At 33.8% G+C, this 20,596-nt stretch overlaps 1 protein-coding gene and 1 non-coding gene across 5 annotated transcripts in view; one reads left to right on the top strand and one right to left on the bottom strand.

The window, feature by feature from the left end:
- Nucleotides 1-20,596, top strand: part of PTPRK (protein tyrosine phosphatase receptor type K) — a 559,851-nt gene that overhangs the window by 391,362 nt on the left and 147,893 nt on the right. The window lies entirely within an intron of this gene.
- Nucleotides 7,135-7,241, bottom strand: LOC126008453 (U6 spliceosomal RNA). The gene has a single exon (XR_007495783.1). It is a non-coding gene; the product is annotated as a U6 spliceosomal RNA (small nuclear RNA).

Below are 20,596 nucleotides of genomic sequence, written 5' to 3'. Positions count from 1 at the left end.
GATTACTTGTAGGTTACTTATTTTGTGATGCTGGAATCAATACCAGCTAACTGTGCCCTTAAACAAGATAAAAATGCTATATTTCACCCTCCTTATGTTAAAAATGATCTTCTAAGTTGAATAAAAGGGCACCTAAGGGTTTAGCTTTTCAAAATAATTTCATCTGTGAGTACTTCTCAAGTGATTTTAAAATCCATTTAAAAATATCAAGCAAATAAATAACAAATAGGAATCATAGATGTATGATTTTATTTTACAACACACAGAGTATAATTCCCATCATAGGACATTATGAACAAAGAAATAAGAAAGTTGTCAGGGCCATTTAATATTTTTGGTATTCCAACTGTAATGGGCAATGAAAGAAAAATAAAATCCACCTCAGTGGTGGTATTTCATCACACTTTTGAAAACTAGATTCTGGAGCTGATGTAGGTAGGAATCATATTTAATAGTCAGTCAATCTTTTCTCATTCGAATGGACTTATCAAGTCACCAAAGGACATATTAAGTGGAGTTAAGAACACATGATGCATTGTCTTTATTACCTGTTGTCTCCAAAGTCAATCCAAATAAGAATTGATATGAGAATAAAAAAACTAAAGAATATTTCACTAAGTGGGAAACTAGAAATTAAATTTTCATTAACTTTCATAAATATAGGAAGTGTCTGTGGACACTACCTTTCAGTGTTTTTAGACCTTCACTTTCACATTTGGTACTCAGACCTTGAATGCATAATTGAGATGTGTATGATAGGTAGATTGTGTTGCCCTTGATAGAACTTTTGCATAATGGCTTTCTCAAATGTCCTACTATTTACTTATTTTTTATTTCTTATATATAATCATACTAAATACAATTATATGTAGGTTGTTTCATTGCCATGTCAAAATGAAAAAATCTATATGCATTTAAAAGCTCAAAATTAATCTTCTTATAGCTTAGAAGCTAGAAGTTCAAGATGGTTCTTCATGATTTGCAAGCATCTGTCTTCTCACTACATCCTCATACTGTCTTTTCTCTGTGCACATGACTTCACTTCATCTCTCTACTTACATTCAGAAGATTCAAGCCAGAGTAAAGGAGACACCATTAACAATAAAGAACAAACACTAGATATTTAGTTCTATTGCCTTCCAACCAGCAATTTCATAAAATGTGAAGGTTGAACAAAGGCAATTCCATATAGTTTCTAAGAATACTGTACTAAGTCATAGTGGGACCTTGCTTCATCTTAATAACTGAGTTAATAACTGAGTTATTTCTCTCTTGAAAGGAAGGAAGTAAATGCAGTGGAGGGAGTAATGAGTTATCTCTTGAATATATGTTCATGGAAACTTGCAGATTTCATAAGTTTAAAATAGGCTCGAAGCTAATAGGATAGAAATTTTGGCAGGAGTTGATATTGCAGAGTTAAGTGTCGATATGTTTGGAAGCAGATTATTTTTTTAGGAAATGTCAGTCTTTTAAAGCATTCAGATGATAAGGTAGATCCACATAAATTAGTGAAGTGAATCTGCTTTGTTCAAGTTCTACTGATAAATCTTTATGACAACCCTAAAAGGATCTTATAATATATTATATCTTATAATATATCATATTATAATATATCATATTTATTTACATTATGAAAGAGCATACCAATATCTCAGATAATATAGGCATACAATAGGGCAACCTTTGGTGTCTAGCAATAGCCCAGTAGTAGGGTGTTTGCTCTGCATGCACCCAACCCCAGACAGACCCCAGTTCGATTCTCAGCACCCTATATGGTCTCCTGAGCCTGCCAGAAGCAACTTTTGAGTGCTGTCCCCTGAGTGTTGCTGGGTGTGACCCAAAAACAAAAACAAACAAATAGCAAAAAACAATAGGGCAATCATGTCTTAGAAAAGTTGACATATAACATTAATCATCACCAAAAACTATATACTGTCTCTGAAACATTGCAGAATTATATTATGTCATTGATCATGTTACTATAAACACTTTTGAGAGTATCATACTTGTTTTTTTAAATCCACTAGTATTTTATTTTTGTCTACATTTCCTTTTAGGCTTAATAATATATACTTTATACATTTTAATAATCCTATGTTAAGAGCACATTTTAAATAACTGTTATTTAAAGCTTTGTTGAGTTCATATTATTAATGAAATTTTTAAACACAGAATTCTCAGAAGAGTAAAAAATTTTATTTATTTTATTTTTTTATTTTTTTATTTTTTATTTTTTTATTTTTATTTAAACATCTTGATTACATACATGATTGTGTTTGGGTTTCAGTCATGTAAAGAACACCACCCATCACCAGTGCAACATTCCCATCACCAATGTCCCAAGTCTCCCTCATTCCTACCCGACCCCCGCCTGTACTCTAAACAGGCTCTCCATGTCTTTCATACATTCTCATTATTAGGACAGTTCAAAATGTAGTTATTTCTCTAACTAAACTCATCACTCTTTGTGGTGAGCTTTCTGAGGTGAGCTGGAACTTCCAGCTCTTTTCTCTTTTGTGTCTGAAAATTATTAATGAGCACATTATACCTGTTGAATGTTTTTCTTTTCTTTTTTTTTTTTTTTTTTTTTTTTTTGGTTTTTGGGCCACACCCGGCGGTGCTCAGAGGTTACTCCTGGCTGTCTGCTCAGAAATAGCTCCTGGCAGGCACGGGGGACCATATGGGACACTGGGATTCGAACCAACCACCTTTGGTCCAGGATTGGCTGCTTGCAAGGCAAACGCCACTGTGCTATCTCTCCAGGCCCTGTTGAATGTTTTTCAAGATACTTAGACTGCCTGTACATATTTTATATATATGGATTGGAGAAAAACTCATACACATTTTCATAAATATAGTTTGTTTACTTTTATGATGATCATTGGAAATCATGTTATTAATTGACATCATATTACTCTAGACTTAGATAAAGTTAACATTTGAACTCGTTTGCCAAATTTATATTTTTAGAAAAGACATTTCACAATGTAAATATGCAAAGTGAATATGTTTACTAGTGTCTGGTTAATGGAAAAGTCACAAACAAGTATAAAATAATAATACTAAAAATAATAATAGTATCCTTTGAATGGAATTAATATATCAAATGCTACATTTTCCAGATATTCTAACTTTCTAATATTTCTTCAGAATACAAACTACTTCAAATTCCTAGTTTAAGTGACTTTACTCTGTCAATTAGTAATAAAGCCAAAAAGGATCATTTCACAGAGGTGCTTCTCTGTAAATAAGATCTGCAAATAGTCCTAGATTAAGTTAAGCCCAACTAGGAATTTTCTTTTCTACTTATCAGTGAACAAAATCTCTAATGAATAAGGTAGGTAGGTAGGTAGGTAGGTAGGTAGGTAGGTAGGTAGGTAGGTAGGTAGGTAGGTACGTAGGTACGTAGGTAGGTAGGTATGTAGGTAGGTAGGTACGTAGGTAGGTAGGTTTGTAGGTAGGTAGTTTCATAGGTAGGTAGGTAAGTAGGTAGGTAGGTAGGTAGGTAGGTAGGTAGGTAGGTAGGTAGGTAGGTAGGTAGGTAGGTAGGTAGGTAGATGATTGATAGATAGCTAGATAGATACAGGCAGGCAGGCGGCAGGCAGGCAGGCAGGCAGAGATAGACAGGTAGGTAGATCAAGGACTTCATGCAATTTGGCTGAGTATTGCTCTTATAATAAATAAATAAATAAATAAATAAATAAATAAATAAATAAATAAATAAATAAATAAATAAAAGAGATAAGATGTAAGATCCCTTCATATTGTGCTGTAAAATTAATGTCTGTGACAATAACACATACCAAAATTTCAAATAAGTTTATACTTGTTATGTATAAATGTTTAGTCTCTGATGTTTACATAAGATGTGAGAACAATATACATTTTAAACTAGAAGATATCTTATTTATTTGTTGTCAGTACCTGCCGGTTACAATTCATATTCTTCAGAGTAAATGTAGCATATAAAATATACATTTTTCAAAATTAGATTCTGTTTAGCTGTTTTTTAATCTCTTCTTTATAAATTCCCTAAGTGACATTTTTCATAATTATTTTCTCTTCCTGATGATTGCCTTTTTGCTAATGATGCTTTGTTAAAAATCTATCAACTTCACATCATTTTGTAATTGATGTGATAATGTGAATAAATCTAAGATTCTCAGTAGCTTTTGAATGTCACTCTGTGGTGAATTGGTTTCTCTCTGGAATGTAAGAGGTTGACACTCAGGTGTTCAAATATGCTGAAAGGAAAACCACAACCATTTTCTACTTTATATGTTATGAGAACTTGACAAAATGCTTGAAAAATTGCCCTTGTGACTTCTTTTAGATTTACAGTAATGTACTTAGCACTAAATTTGTGTAGATTGAAAGGTGTTTGTGGGGGGTATAATTTCTATCTGAAAATAAAATATGCTATAAATTTAGCAGTAGTCCTATCATTTGGCCAAGTAACATTTTGTCTTTGTGATTGAGGTAAAAATTCGGACAAAATTTGATATTATAAGTATATCCTTGATATTAATAATTTAGATATCTCATGCCTATTCTTATTCAGATAATTTATTTAGCAGAAACCAAAGCTAAGCTAAAGATATTTATGGTTCATTTGTGCAACTTTTACTCACATTAGTGTAGCATCAGTTTATTCCAGTGATAATAGGGTGAAGCAGATAATTCTTAAAAAAATGTGTTGGTTTGGGGAAATCCTTCTTTCAAACATAGATTCATTAAAAGAAATGAAAAGCACTGTTTTATAGCTCAACATGACTTGGAGAGAGCATTTTAATCTCCACATGTCTAATTTCACTTCTAGCTAGAGGGGTAGTAGAAGGTTTTCAATCCAAAGTGGAGTGTAAGTTAGATATCTAATATTTACAGAGATGGTAAGAAACCTGGCATCAGAAAAGCTAATTTTACTGTTGATTGATAGTTAATAGGTTATTATGTCTGGAACACACCTGTGCTCCCTCCACGAGCAGATACAAACTGGAGCATTCTTTATGCTCAGTTCTCACCTGACGGGTCTTCCCACTGAGTTTTATCAGGTCATGCGTCCTTTTTGCAGTCCCCACATAATCACCCATGTTGTGTCACCATAGAGATTAGTTTTTTAGACAACTCATAGCTGAGATTTGGAAGACTTCCAAATTCACGATTGCTGCTTTATCTTCTAGTTACTAGAAAAAAAATCCATGGCATGAATTTAATGTTCAAATATATGCACAATCTGTGGCATATGCTTTTTACTCCTAAGGGTATTGTGTTTTTTCTTTTAGGGTACTATCTTCCCATCATATTTTTTGTTTTTGTTTTTGGGTCACACCTGGCGGTGCTCAGTACTCCTGGCTCTGCACTCAGAAATCCACCTATCTGGCTCAGGGACCATATGGGATGCTGGATTCAAACCGGGGTCCATCCTGTGTTGGCTGCCTTCAAGGCAACTGCCTTAACACTGTGCTCTCTCTCCTGCCCTCATTTTCTTAATGTAGAAGGAAGAATAAGTGAAGAAAAAGAAGAAATACAGTATTCAACATATTTGTGAATAGGAACACAGTGATTTAAGATCCCATGTTCATGTAAAATGGAAGGAAATATTAAGATATAAGGGCACAATTACTTTTTTTTGCATAGCAAGACATTTTATAAATCTGATGTATAGTAGCTGATGCCAGGACTTACTTTCAGAACAACTTTTGTCAAATATAATTAATTCCATCATTTTAAAAATACTTCATGTAATATTTGAACTTCTTTGATATATGTTTCTAAATTTTTTAGTTTTAAATTAGAGATTTATATCTTCCCTTTTTTCATGTTTTTCATCCTAATACTATCTCTTTGTGCAGAAATATTTTAATGTTGGTATAAAGAGCACCCATATAATTAATTTCAGGTGAAATAAATTATCCAAGTGTGAGACAGGTTACTTTCCTCAGAAATTGTTCCTGGCAGGTTCAAGAGACCATCTGAGATGCTGGGAATCTAAACTGGGATCTGTCCTGGGTTGGCCTCATGCAAGACAAACACCCTTTCTCTCTGCTATCACTCTGGCCCCTTAGGAGGTGTATTTTTTTTAAATAATTTACGTAAGCACCATTAACTGCATATTTCTAAATAAACTTTGTTACTTGATTATTTCTACTTTTTTTGTTTTTGTTTTTGCGTCACACCCGGCAGCGCTCAGGGGTTAATCCTGGCTCTGGGCTCAGAAATCGCCCCTGGCAGGCAACAGGACACCATATGGGATGCTAGAATTCGAGCCACTGCTCTTTTGTATGTAAGGCAAATGCCCTACCTCCATGCTATCTCTCCGGCCCCAATCATTTCTACTTTTTAAATCTTTTTTTTTATAGTTAAAGGAATAACTATTATTTTTAGTTTTCTAATAAGGCATTGTGATTTCCAGTTACTTGTTGTAGTTTTAGGCGTATAATGTTCCAATGCCAGCCCTACCAAGTGTCAACTTCCCTCTAGCATTATCCTCATGTTCACTCACACCCCCTGAAATGCCTCCTTCAGTCACATTTTTAAGTACAGTTTTTATAATTTTGTAGTAATGTTGAATTTTGTGGTATAAATATGTGCATATATAAATTATATAAATACATAGATTTATATATATATACATATATATATATATTCCAAACTTCTGTACCACTGATGTATCAAAGGCCCTGACTTAAATTCCTCTTACCATCTGTCTACCCATTCCTCTCTATTTCTTTTCTTTCTTGTCTTTGTCAATCCTCTAATTTAAGGTTCAGAGTATTCTAGATATCTCCTTCTGATACCTTGACTCCACAGAAATTCTTGATATCATGAGAGGTTAGTTTGTACAATTTTACCCTGCTAATTTAGCCAATATCATACTAATACCCAGAGCAGTTGGTTATAATTGTTTTTACAAACGAAGATTTTAGTGGTAGTACTGCATTTTATAAGTAGTGCTGCATATATAAAGTATTGCATTGCATTCAGTTGAATTAGGGTCAATCCCCAGTACCTTATATTATCCCCAAGTTCTTCTAACAGTGAGCTTCAGCTCCACCAAAAGTAAGTCCTGAGCACTGGTTGGTATATCCCCCAAACAAAGAAAAAAATTAGTTCAACTTTCTTTTTTTTTTTTTTTTAAATATGGAACGCTTCACGAATTTGCGTGTCATCCTTGCTCAGGGGCCATGCTAATCTTCTCTGTATCGTTCCAATTTTAGTATATTTGCTGCCGAAGCGAGCACAACTTTCTAAGTAACCATTATTATTTGTTGTGTATGAATATGAATGTTAGTTTGAAACATATTTCTAGGTTTTCTGCTTGTATTCCATGATTAGTAAAGCTGTTAACTCATATAGGACCCTGCATATATGTATCAAATTAATAAAAGATGTGGTGCAAAGTGGAATAAGTTTTCTTTTGAAGGAAAAACAAAGTCATTTTGTATGACTTATTACTGAGAATGCAGTCTTTGGTGAAATTTTAGCTTTACCATAGTGGATTAGGTAAACTAGCTATCTTGAGAAAATTTAATTTAAAAATGTGAGATAGTGTAATTAAAGCTAATTCTGTTCTGCATTAATGTTTCATAATCTCTTGACCTACGCAATCACTTAATTTCTACTCTATTATTATCTGAAGATGTTTTATTACTTTAGACAAAGCATATCATCTTGTTCTGTGTTCTAAATTTTTTTTACTTAGCGAGACACAAACTTGCATATTCAGGACTGGCATGATGATTGAATTTGACAGTATCTGATGACACACCAAATGCCTTAAAGAGAGAGTGTGCTTCATTGCTTTTCTTGGATGACTTTTTTTTTAGTCTAAGCAAGATTAATGTTCTCAACTGACTTGGTTGACACATACAGTCTTGATATGACAATAATGTGTGTAGTAAATGGGAGTCTGGACATGCTCAATAAAATACATTAGTGTATATTTTTCCAAAATGCTATTACTTAGATTGTTGTAAAGGTAATGATGTAAAATTTGTAAGTATTTGAATATGCCATTATATTATTATATTTATGTGTTACACTATTTTTGTTAGCAGGTGATGGGTCACCTTTCTTTTGCCTTGACTCATCTCAGAAAAGTGATGCCATGTCTTAATTTCTTCGTTTCAATTGAGCTAACATTTACTGAATAATTTTTCTGTTTAAGGTACTGTAAAACTGCCTTTTCGTGAAAGTAACCAAAAAAAAAATAACCTGAACACATTAACCATATTTGAACAGACACTATTAAACAATATTAATTGATGAATGAATGGGGGAAAATTGTAGTATTACTTTGAATCTAAAAAAATAATACAAATGATTTCTTGAATAGCAAAGATGACTTTTCAGAGAAGTATACTAAATAATTGAGAAGGCCTTGAATTTCAGCTTGGAATAATAAGAATTGATTAAATAAATAGATGATTGCAAAGTCACAAGCAACATGAGGAGGTAATGATAAGACAGGAGAATTGTATAGTTTTCAAAAATAGTTGACCCATATCAAATTGATCTGACTCTCTTAAGCATGGTTTGGATAACATACATTCTCAGTGAATGGATGCATCACAAGCATGAGATCTGAGTTTGGTGCCTGTACTATACTGTCCCCAAAATATCCTCCCTGGTGTAATCACAGAACAAATATAGATAGATTAGATAGATAGATAAATAGATAGTTAGATCCGTGTAGTTTATTGTAATGTTTTTTAATAAAATCAGCCTTTATGCACTATTTTAAAAGGCACTAGTATGTTTGATAGAATGTTTTTACAATAAATTAAATTTTGACTCATGTGTCTGTGGCTTCTTAACCTTTCATTTATCATTGATGCCACAAACAACTTTGAAATACTTTATATTTTGTTGAATATATGAAAGAAACTTAACTGTAAGCCTTTCCTATCAAATAAATCTTGCATTTGAGTACAAAAACTGACTATTTCTATTTGAGTCACAAATATAGTCTTACCTTATCTCCTACATTAAATGCCTTTGAAAGATTGTTTCACTTATCTGTCATTTTTTTAAAAAAGAGTACAATGAATTTTACATTTTTTGACTATTTATGTATCTTCCCTAAATCTTTTAAATCTTAGCAAGGTTGTCCACAAGGTTACTATATTTGCTCCTGTCTTATTTGAATATCAGTTACAACCTTTGAAGACAGAATTATGAAAATACTGCATTCAATTAGTCCACTTTTGTTAGTCCACATGTAAGGTTTAATATACTGTAGATACTGAGTGCTATAGGAGATGGGAATATAGTTGATTGCTTGATCTGTGTACATTGAAGAGGGTTTTCAGTTGGCCTTAAGGTATGAGTTATTTTGGAGCCCATGATAATGTTTAATGGTGCACTATCTAGGCTAGATAGAGGTATATCTTCTTTCTGAGCCCTGCAATTTGAGGAGAAGTTGAGAGTATTTAAAGCCAAAGATAGGAAGATGAATAGATTAGCAGTTATACTATGCAAATTAAGAAAACCAGTTTATAATGGAATACTAAAAAAATCAGTTATTTGAGTGGTGCCCTAAGTAATTTTTACCTCACTTTGCACACCTGTGTCTAAAGTGCAAGTTAACGTTAATGCAAGACATATTACATGTGCCTTGCCCATAGCATTTATCCCTGCATTAGAAGTGCCTTAGATAAATATAATTCTAAATCAAAAATTAACTAAGATACTTCATTCATCTTGAGATTTTTATAAATAAGAATAATAAGTATTATTATAATCTAGTAGATCACTAAGAACTTGCCTCATACCCTAGTTTTGTTTTTAAAATGACAATTCAATATTCAATTTACTGCTTTAATTTAAATTTATACGTGAAAATTATGTGCAAGTTATAGATGATTATACTGTTGGGAAAGATGCACTACTTACTTATTAAATAGCATGTATTTGGCCAGGCAGTTTATAGATAACTGAAACAGAGTTCACTGCAAAATCACCCCATACACCATATTTCCAACCCTGGCTGAATGTATCTAAAGAAGGGTAGCTGCAAAGAATTAATAAACTAAGCCATTCAAGAGGGTGTCTTGGAGTTAGTGGCTTCTTACCTCCTGTTCTCTCAGCATGCCAAAGCAGCCTGTTTATTTCACCAGTAGAAATTCAACTGGCAGGAGAAAGTGAAGTGAGATCCAGGTGAATGTTTACATATCAAAGGGATGAGTGAAAACGAAAGAGGAAGTTGAGGAAATGCCTTTGTTTTGAGTCTTACACCTGGCTCTGTAAAAAATACTCATTTATGATGGTGTTCAATGGAGCCTTGTAGGTAAACTGCATGCTCAGCAGTTGCCTTACTTGTTTACTATCTCTTCAACTCTCCTTAAGATATTCTTATTATAGAGAGTTAGGTTGGTCTTCAAATACAATATTGGATAAGGCTAAAATGTAAATTATGATTACAGTCTCTGTTAATGGAGGAGCACTATTTTTGTATATAAACAGTGCATTAAATTTCAAGTCATGTTGGATTACATATATACTGCAAGTATATACATACTTATACATACAATATGCTTGCAAATATAAAGGTACTGCAAGTACTTTTTTATTATCACGTACTAGCAATTTTAATATTAGCCTTTAAACTATGTTATTTCCCAGTGATAATGATTTTTGTATTCTCCACTAATGTGTACGATATACACTAAAAAGTTCATGACATATATCAAAAACTAAATTAACAATTGAATATTTCAATATTTATATTCTGTGCTGAAAATCACATTGCCAAAATAACCTAAAATAGTGGCTTTGATATATTCACATAAATCCGAGAATATGTAAATATTACATGTGTTAAAAATATAAATTTTCATTATGTATTTATAACAGATGGCATTCAGTGTGAATTAAGAATTAATACATATAGTTTAAAATTATCTTTAGGATATAGAGTCTCTCAAAGGTCCTTTTAAGATAGTGGCATATTTATATAGATTTTCAAAATAGACTGAAACTAGAAAGAGGCTAATGTTGTGTGAAGGTAATGCTAACCATAAACACTGGGCCACAAGCCTCAGGATGCTTTTGCAATTGACCCTAAACTCTGAGTTAAGAAATAGATTCTTGCATAGAACTCTCTATTTTTCAAACCATGAGAGGATACAGTTATGTTGTTTCAAGCTATTCCGTTTATTTTATGTATTTGTGACTCTAGCATTTTTATCAAAAAATTTCAGCTATAAAGTCAATCCAAAAATATGAAAATGAATAAAATAATTATTATTTTATAGGAACCCAGAAATAATTGTAGGATATAGGAAGACAATCTTAACAAAGCTATATATATGTATGTATGTATTTATATATATATATATATATATATATAAAGTAAATGTTTTTAAAGTGAATGTAGACAGGGTGACCTAATTGTGGTCTTTTGAATGAGATTCTAGAATTTTTATGGAGTAAAGTGAGGTGAGATGTTTTGCCACATCTTGTACCCTGGGTACCATTTGTGATGATACGTATTGAACCAGAGATAAGAACTTTCAAAACATTAACTACTGTGCCATATCTCTAATCGCTAGATCTTGGAATTTTAAAAGAATATTAGTTAGGTAAACAAAGAGTAAATGGATTATAATAATATAATAGTACTTATTAATTTTAATAAGTATCATATCCACATGTTTATATTAGGTAAACTGTGATATAAGGGAGCTCTGAACTATAAGTTTTCTTCTACTATAATTTTTCTTATTCAAAGTTATTCTTTATTAGGCAGTTAATTAAGTCAGAACAAAATTAGGATTGATTTTGCTTGGGCAGCATTAATGGAGTAGATAAATAGTTTAGGTAAACTAGTGAAGAGTTCCTCCTTATTTTGAATAGATTTAAATCTGCCTTAAATCAATATACAGTGCATATCTTAAAAACAATTGAAAGCTAATTTATACTCTTTGTCTTTGAGATAGGAAATTTGAAATCAAGATATGAAAATCGTCTTTGTCTTCTCTAAACTTTCTGCTGAAGAATTCTCCCTTGTCTCTTTAAGCTTTTTGTGACACAGGGGTTTTCTTAAAGTTTGGTTTTTTGTTTTGTTTTTGTTTTTGTTTTTGTTTTTGATTCTAGATCTATCTGTTTAGTCTACCTGCCTCTATTTTACATGAATTTACTTTCATGTTTGATTCATTTTTTTTCTCTTTCTTAAAAACATGTCATAGAAAAAATAGAGTCCATCTTTAACTCACTTTATTTTTTCAGAAACCTTTAGCCTAATTGCCTTTTTAGGAAGCCACATTACAAATAATTTTCATATTAACTTTTCAACATTGTTAATTGCAATACCAGTATTTTTTTTGTGTATCCCAGTTGAACCTCTTACAATATGCCACAAAAGTATTGTATACAATCAGCTGTGCAATTTTTATAAAAGTAAATTAAGTTTCACTATGAATAAACTTACTGGTTTTATCAAGTATTAGTATTCTGATATTCATTATTTATCATCATTATAATATTGAATTCTTGCTATATGCTAGGCACAATTATAAATAAGCTACATGTATTCTCTTTAAAGCTCACAATTTAACCATTCTTTTTTTTTTTTTTTTTTTGTGATTTTTGGGTCACACACCACAGTGCTCAGGAGTGCTCTGGCTCCATGCTCAGAAATTGCTCCCGGCAGGCAGGGGGAACCATATGGGACACCGGGATTCGAACCAATGACCTTCTGCATGAAAGGCAAACGCCTTACCTCCATGCTATCTCTCCGGCCCCTAATTTAATTATTCTTACTTGTAATGAAACTAATGCAATGAGAAATGAAATATGCTTATGTCACACAGTTGTCAATTTTAATACCACATCAATAGTATTTATTATATTGAAGATACTGCAAATAAAATACATCATATCCCGAATGTCTCTTTTACCAAAGGAATTCTATTTAGCAGGGGTCTCAAACTCGCAGCCCATGAGCCGTAAACGGCCCACTGTACAACATTTTGTGGCCCTGCCCTAGAGGAATCTTTTTTTTTTTTTTTAGTTGTTTGGGTCACACCCCCCAATGTTCAAGGCTTACTACTGACTTTGCACTTAAGGATCACTCTGACTTTGCCTCCTGCGACCCCAGGTAAATTGAGTTTGAGACCCCCTGATTTAAGGTATAAAACCATTTTGTCATAATATTCCTAGACAATAAAGAACTCACAATATTTATGCTAAATATATTGCCTCTAAATGAACTACTCAAAGATCAGTTATACAAATCAAGTACCCAATATAATAACACAGCAGCCCTTTGTGTCAATAGATTCCTTACATGTCAGTGGATTAAATCCCATCAAAGTCAGAGTGTAGTGAGTTACATCAGAAAACAAAACCCAACTATCTGCTCTCTGCAGAAAACACACTTAAAATTTCAGGATTGGCTCAGAGTAAAATGATGAAAAACAATTATACAAGCTTATGGGGGGAAAAGGCTGGGACAGCCATATTTATATTACACCAAATTGCATTCAACCTCAAGAAAGTACTTAGAGACAAAGGTGTACCTATATATTGATCAAGGGAACAGTAGCCTAAGAAGTACTACCCCTGATCAACATTTATGCACCGAAAGTCAACAAAGTATGTAAGACCTTTGCTCACAAACCTAGAGAAACATATGGATGGAAATGTGGTAGTAATAGATTTCATCATGTCATTATATCCATTAGATAGATCTACTAAGCAGAACACTAACAAGGAAATTATGACCATAAATGAGAAAGTATAAGAACAAGGATTAATGGAGCTATACATGATCTATTCACCTTCAAAAAGATAAATACAACTAGACACTTCTCTATGATAGACCACAGTTTAGGACACAAGTCTAAGATACATAAATTTACAAATATAAGATTTTTACTAAGTACCCTATCAGACCACACTGTCACAGAAATCAAGATAGATTGTAAAAAAAAAAAAAAAAGATATGGAGAAAATCTACCACCTGGAGACTAAACAATATGCTGCTCAACAACAGGTGGATTAAAGAGGAAATCAACAAATAAATAAAGATATTCCTAGTAATGAATGATAAAAAAGAAACAAATTGCCAAGTCTATGGGATACAACAAATGCAGTTATTAAGGGAAAACTCATAGCAGTACAGGCCTACTTTATGAAAGAAGAAAAATACAAAATCAGCAACTTAATGTCACACCTTAAATAACTTAAAATAACTGAAAAACTGACAGCAAATGAATCCAAACACAAACAGTAGGAAAGAAATAATAAAAACCAGAGCAGAAATCAACAATATAGAAACAAAATGATACAAAGAATTGAGAAGACAAGGAGCTGGTTGTTGGAAAGAATAAACAAGATAGACAAACATTCTGGCACGATTTTCAAGGTAAAATAAAAGGGAAAATACTCATATAAATCAAATTAGAAATTAAAGGGAAGAGAACAGAACCCCAAGAAATCCAAGACTTCATGAGAACTTATTATGAACAACTGTACTCAGTTTAGAAGAACTGGAAGAAACAGATTTCTGGAAAAATATCATCTTCTAATACTTAATGAAGATAAGTAGAAAGCCTAAACACAGGTAAGGAAGTTGAAACTAATTAAGAAACTCCAGAAGATTTTATGGGTGAATTTTATCAAACATTCAGGAAAGAGTTACTACCAATAATCTTGAATACTCTTGCAAAACATTGAAAAGATGGAATCCTCCCTAAAATCTTCTATAAAACTAATATCATACTCATTTCCAAAGCTGACAGAGATACTACCAAGAAAAAAAAAACTATAGACCATCCTTGAAATTCCATCTTAATGATATAAAATATTAACAGTTCAGTTTAAAGCTAATGTTGCACTTGTCTAGACTAGTAAAATAATTTAGATCTCAAGTAAATGTATATGATAAAATATTCAAATAGAACAATTAACAGATGGCAGAAACAATTATATATTCATAATCCTGGCCAACAGCATTTGGGAGATATAATTACCTTACAGGTGTTAACTGCCCTTTCATCATTCAATGAGACATCTCTGAACACTTATGAGATACAGTTAAATGACTAATGCACAAATGAGTAGAAAATCATTTGGCTCGATCTTTAAAGTTGAATCAGGAAACCTAATTCAGTTCTTACAGTTTAGGGCTAAGTTCAAATAAAGGTTTAAATGAACAGGAGAGCAGGTGTGGTGTAATCTTAACATTGATTACTGAGGTGGCAGAGAAAAAAACTGAACATTAGAAGATATTTAAAATTCATTCAACATTTGGAAGGTACAAAATCCAAAAAGGTAACTATTTAGAGTAAAGGAGTAGCTGTCAGGAGGTATTCCTTTGAGTTTTTCCTTTTAATTACCTGAATTCTATATGCAAAGTATTGCTATGATACTATTTTCAAAAGAAAACTTCTGTTGCAGTGTATTTGTTTCGTTACATGTCAGAGTATTTAACTGCAATGAAGAGAAAATATAATTTTTTCTGGGTTTTTGGTTTTTGGGTTACACTCGGATTATTCAGGGGTTAATTCCTGGCTCTGTGCTCAGAAATCTCTCCTGACAAGCTTGAGGAACCATATGGGATGCTGGGAATCAAACCAGGATCCGTTCTGAGTTGGCCATATGCAAGGCAAACGCCCTACCACTGTACTACCTTTCTGGCCCCAAGAAAATACAATCTATTTGTTTTTGTTTGTTTGTTTGTTTTTCAGTTTCTGGGACATAACTCAGCATCACTCGGGTTACTCCTGGCTCTGCTCTCAGGAATCACTCTTGGCAGGCTCGGATACTTTGGGATTCTAGGGATCAAACCTGGGGCAGCAACATGCAAGGCTAACACGCAATCTATTTCTGTACTATTGTATTAAATACAATTTTAAGTTGTTCCTTTTTAATATTTTAATCATATAACCCCAGACACACTTAAAAACACACACATACACATGCACAAACCAGACCATTTCTGTGATGCAATTTTTTAGTGTAAGGAATTTACATTAAAGTTAAAATCTCAAATAGGTATTTAGTCCCTCTTAGTAGCTAAGGAATGATATTGTCTGATTGAAACTGGGGTCTTTGGGATTTCTCATCATCTATTCAATTTTTAATTTGAATTCACATTCTACTTGGCACCGTAACTTAATGCTTAGATGTGTTACTGACATTTGCTTCTTTCAAGTTATATACTTTAAAACTTTTTATTGGTATACCAAGATTTTACTTTCATATGCCTACATTCTTAGCTGTTGTGTTTGCATGCACTCCGATACTCTGGAGATAGAAATATACTCCATTAGATTTGACTCCTGAAGTCTCATTCTGCAGAGCCTTGGATTAATCTTGGGTGCCTGTGGGTAACACTGAAAAGAAAACTCCAGGGCTTCTACATGCAGCAGAGGTGTTTTTTTTCCCTCTAAGTGTTCTACCTTGCTTCTATTAAAAAAAAAAATTCCCAATAGAAAGGTTTTTGTTTTCTGTTTGTCTAATATACTCTTAACAAAAAGAACTGATATTTCAAATCCTCCTTCATTTTGCTATGCAGTTAGAATATTACACCTGCCAATCTTGACTTTGGTGAATATTGAGTAACTGTTGCATAGATATTACACACATAAATCACAATCATCAAGGCATACACTCACTCTATCTGGGTTTGAACATACGTCAACATTATAGACTTGTGTTTTCATCTAAGTGGCAATATAGGTAGTCAGTGTCTTTCTAATAGATTTACAACAGTGGACTCACTTTGCTCAAAATAGTCTTGAATTGCAAAACTGTGATTACCATGTGAACTAAAAGTAATTAATTAGCATAGCATATAGATGAAGGCTCATGAACACTTATGGTGATCCGCGATGACAACTGTACAACAAATCCTCAAACATTAACTGCTGTGATTGTGTTTCCTTTGCCACACTCACCAATAATTAAAAGAATCTTTAATTAAGATAAAGTATGTTCAATGACACTTGCTTTAGATTAGAAACACAGTTTTAAAAAAAATTGTTCTTTCACACAGAAAATATTTAAAATTAATATTTTAATGGAGGTATGAGAAGGAAGCTTTTTCTTGCAAGCTTCTCCTTGCTTTGTGCAAAAAGATCATTACTGGCAACATCCAGGGTACCATTTGGTATTCAAAATCAAACTGTTGTCTCTAGTCTGAAAAATATATGCTCAACCCTTTGAACTATACCTGTCAACCAAAAAAGTATTTTTTAATGTTAGATTCAGGAAGCTATTACAGGAATTTATCTAATCCAAGTTAAGTCCCCCAGGCATTACTTGTCATCCCAACATTATACAAGGTTGCCTTATAGGCCTCCATGGCTCTTTTGTGGTGACTCATTTGTAGTGTCCACAGCACTAGTACTACAGATCCTGAGTAACAGTTCATCCTCAGCGCTGTCCTCCTCCATGCTGTGTTTTGAGTTTCAGTGGGAGTTGCCCATATAACTCTATTCCCTGAGAACTACTTGGTGAGTCTCCACTCCCTGCAAAAGCCTTTAGTTATTAAATGCCCAAAACGTTATTATGAATATTACTTCAATGTTAGCCACATTTATGAGATAGTGCTGCAGACATGTTAGCGTTGCTAAGCAGAACCTTTGTGGGGTCTGGGAACCTTTCACAGGGAGAGAAGCGGGAGCACGAGTGGACGAATATGAAATATGAAATGCACACAAAATGCATTGCATGGGGACCCTCGTCCAAGGGACAGAGACATATTTACTTTTCTTTTCTTTCTTTTTTTTTTTTGGTTTTTGGGCCACACCCGGTAACACTCAGGGGTTACTCCTGGCTATGTGCTCAGAAGTTGCTCCTGGCTTTGGGGACCATATGGGACACTGGGGGATCGAACCGCGGTCCGTCCAAGGCTAGCGCAGGCAAGGCAGGCACCTTACCTTTAGCGCCACCGCCCGGCCCCACAAATTTACTTTTCAACAAATGACTTTTTATAAGCACAGACTCTGGTATGCAAGGTGTCCTCAAGGAGCAGGAGAGCAGTACAATGGGGAAACAGGCCTTAAATTTACATATTAAAATACCATAAGTATATAGAAGAAAACGTAAGTAAAACACTCCATGACATTGAGACTAAAAGACATCTTTGAAGAGGAAATACCATTGTCCGAAACAAGTGGAAGCAAAGATAAACAAAAGAGGCTACATTAAACTAAGAAGAAAAGCTTCTGTATCTCAAAGGAAACAGGGACTAGGACACAAAGGCCACCTACAAAATAGAAGAAACTATTCGTCCAATACCTATCAGATAAGGGGCTAATATCTAAGATGTACAAAGTACTGACAGAACTAAGCCCATCAAAAAATGGGGAGAAGAAATGGACACTTTGTTAGAAAAGAAATTTAGAAGCATAAAGAGGAGAAAATAAAAAGATTACTAAACTTGAAGTCAGTTGTTCTAGAATCTATTATCAACTCCCTCCTCCTCTATCAGGCTCAGATCTACAAATGGTCAAACTAAGTTTGATTTCCAGAACCACATATAATCTTCCCTGAGCAATTCTGGATGTGATCCCTCACTGCAGAGCCAGAAGTTAGTCCTGAGCACTGCCCATCATGAGCCAAAACAAGTTATAAAAAAGAAAGGGATGGAGCGTGAGGAAGCAAAGAGGCCTGAGGACTGAGAACAGTTTGGTCAAGTAGTACGATTATTGCTGAGATGCAGTGGAAGTCTTATCTGGAAAGTTCAGATGCCCCCATGCTATGAAGTCTTGATAAACTAAATAATTTTAATAATTAAACTTTATTTGGGGGCAATTAAAACCAGTCAGAGTTTTCAGTTGCAAACAAAAATATTGATACTGCAAGTTTGGCTCATTGATCTAAGGTGCAAAAAACATCAATACAGCAGTGTACCAAGTTTTCTATCTAATCTGGAATCTGGAATCTGACCTTTGAGACACCTTTATTTTTTGAGAAAAAAACATTTTGTATCTGAAGACTTTTGCTTAGAATCTAATGATATTTGCGGCCAGAGCAGTGGTGCAAGCGGTAAGGTGTCTCTGCCTTGCTGGCGCTAGCCTAGAATGGACCCTGGTTCGATCCCCCAGCATCCCATACAGTCCCCCAAGCCAGGAGCTATTTCTGAGGCAGGAATAATCCCTGAGCGTTACCGGGTGTGGCCCAAAAAAAACAAAAATAAAAAAACAACAAAACAAAAAATACCGTTCTTCAGGTGAGAAAGAACTCTGCTGGAGGGCAGTGAAACCAGAGCTAGAGATGTTTTTGGTTTAGCAAAAAGCAGGTTTTTCAAGAAACCAGGAGGAGAGAGACAGAGATATTTATGATGTTTATGTAGTAGCCGGAAAATAGATTTTAGGGGGGACAGAAATAATTGTTTACCATCAAGGATCTAGACTAAGAAAAACAAGCTGTTGGCGCCAGGTTATCCGAAATAGCCAGCAGGGAACTTTTGGCGGGCTTTTGGTACTGACATTTCTCTGTCTGTAGGAGAGCTGAGGCTGGATTTCTATAGTGACCAAACAGAGAGAAAATGTAATGTTACAGCCACGTTGGAATTACTGCCAATGATCCATGCAAAGGGTCAAATGATTGACTTTGCTAAGCGGGCCTTTTGGCAAATAATTCTTTTGGAGGAAGGCACTGCACCAGGGAAGTAAAAAAACACATCTGGTGCGTGCTTTCCTTAAATGGGAGGTAATAAGATAGTGATTAAAAACCTATCCTTGGGGCCGGAGAGATAGCATGGAGGTAGGGCGTTTGCCTTTCATGCAGAAGGTCATCAGTTCAAATCCCAGCGTCCCATATGGTCCCCTGTGCCTGCCAGGAGCAATTTCTGAGCATGGAGCCAGAAGTAACCCCTGAGCACTGCCGGGTGTGACCCAAAAGCCACAAAAAAAAAAACAAAAAAAACAAAAAAAACAAAAAAAAAAACAACCTATCCTTGAAAGCATAAAGTCTAATATTGGATCCAGAGAATAGAGTATTATATAAGTCTGAAATGTTTGCTAAATTAGTTATTATTATTCAATTTAGTTCAATTAATTTTTATTTTAGTGGATTATAGTATTGAAGATTTCTTACTGCTATACTGTTTTGTTTATTTATTTACATCAAACAAATGGTAGACTAGTCCATAAGGATCTGAAATCAATACTTACTGCATTAGCAACAGAAATTAAATAAGCACATGCCAGTAAAATTAAGCAATTACTAGACAAGATATTCAACCAATTCAAACAAGAACTTTTTTTAGAGGATGAGAGATTTCTTACAAATGAAATTCCAGGAGCTGAAGAGCACACTGACAAGCCATCTTAGCATAATCTTACTTCTAGGGAAAAACTCAAATAGATGAACTTGAATATAGTATCCAGCCAGTATCGATAAGGAAATCAAAAAAGAAAAGATTTAAAGAAAAAAAATGGAAAAAATGTAGGTACTTAATGTACACAGACATGAAGAATGATCATGGAATTTTAGGAATATCAAAGTGAAAAAAAGGGGAAGGGCAAGAATAAATAGTGGATAGATAATAGCTGAGAATTTTTCCACTCTGGAAGTAGGGAGCTTTCACCATTTTCACCATTTTCAAAATGGCCATAAGTATCAAACAAAATGGATTCAG

This window comes from Suncus etruscus, chromosome 4, assembly GCF_024139225.1.
Source record: "Suncus etruscus isolate mSunEtr1 chromosome 4, mSunEtr1.pri.cur, whole genome shotgun sequence".
In the NCBI taxonomy this organism is placed as follows: Eukaryota; Metazoa; Chordata; class Mammalia; order Eulipotyphla; family Soricidae; genus Suncus; species Suncus etruscus.
This window is presented reverse-complemented; position numbering and strand designations above follow the sequence as displayed.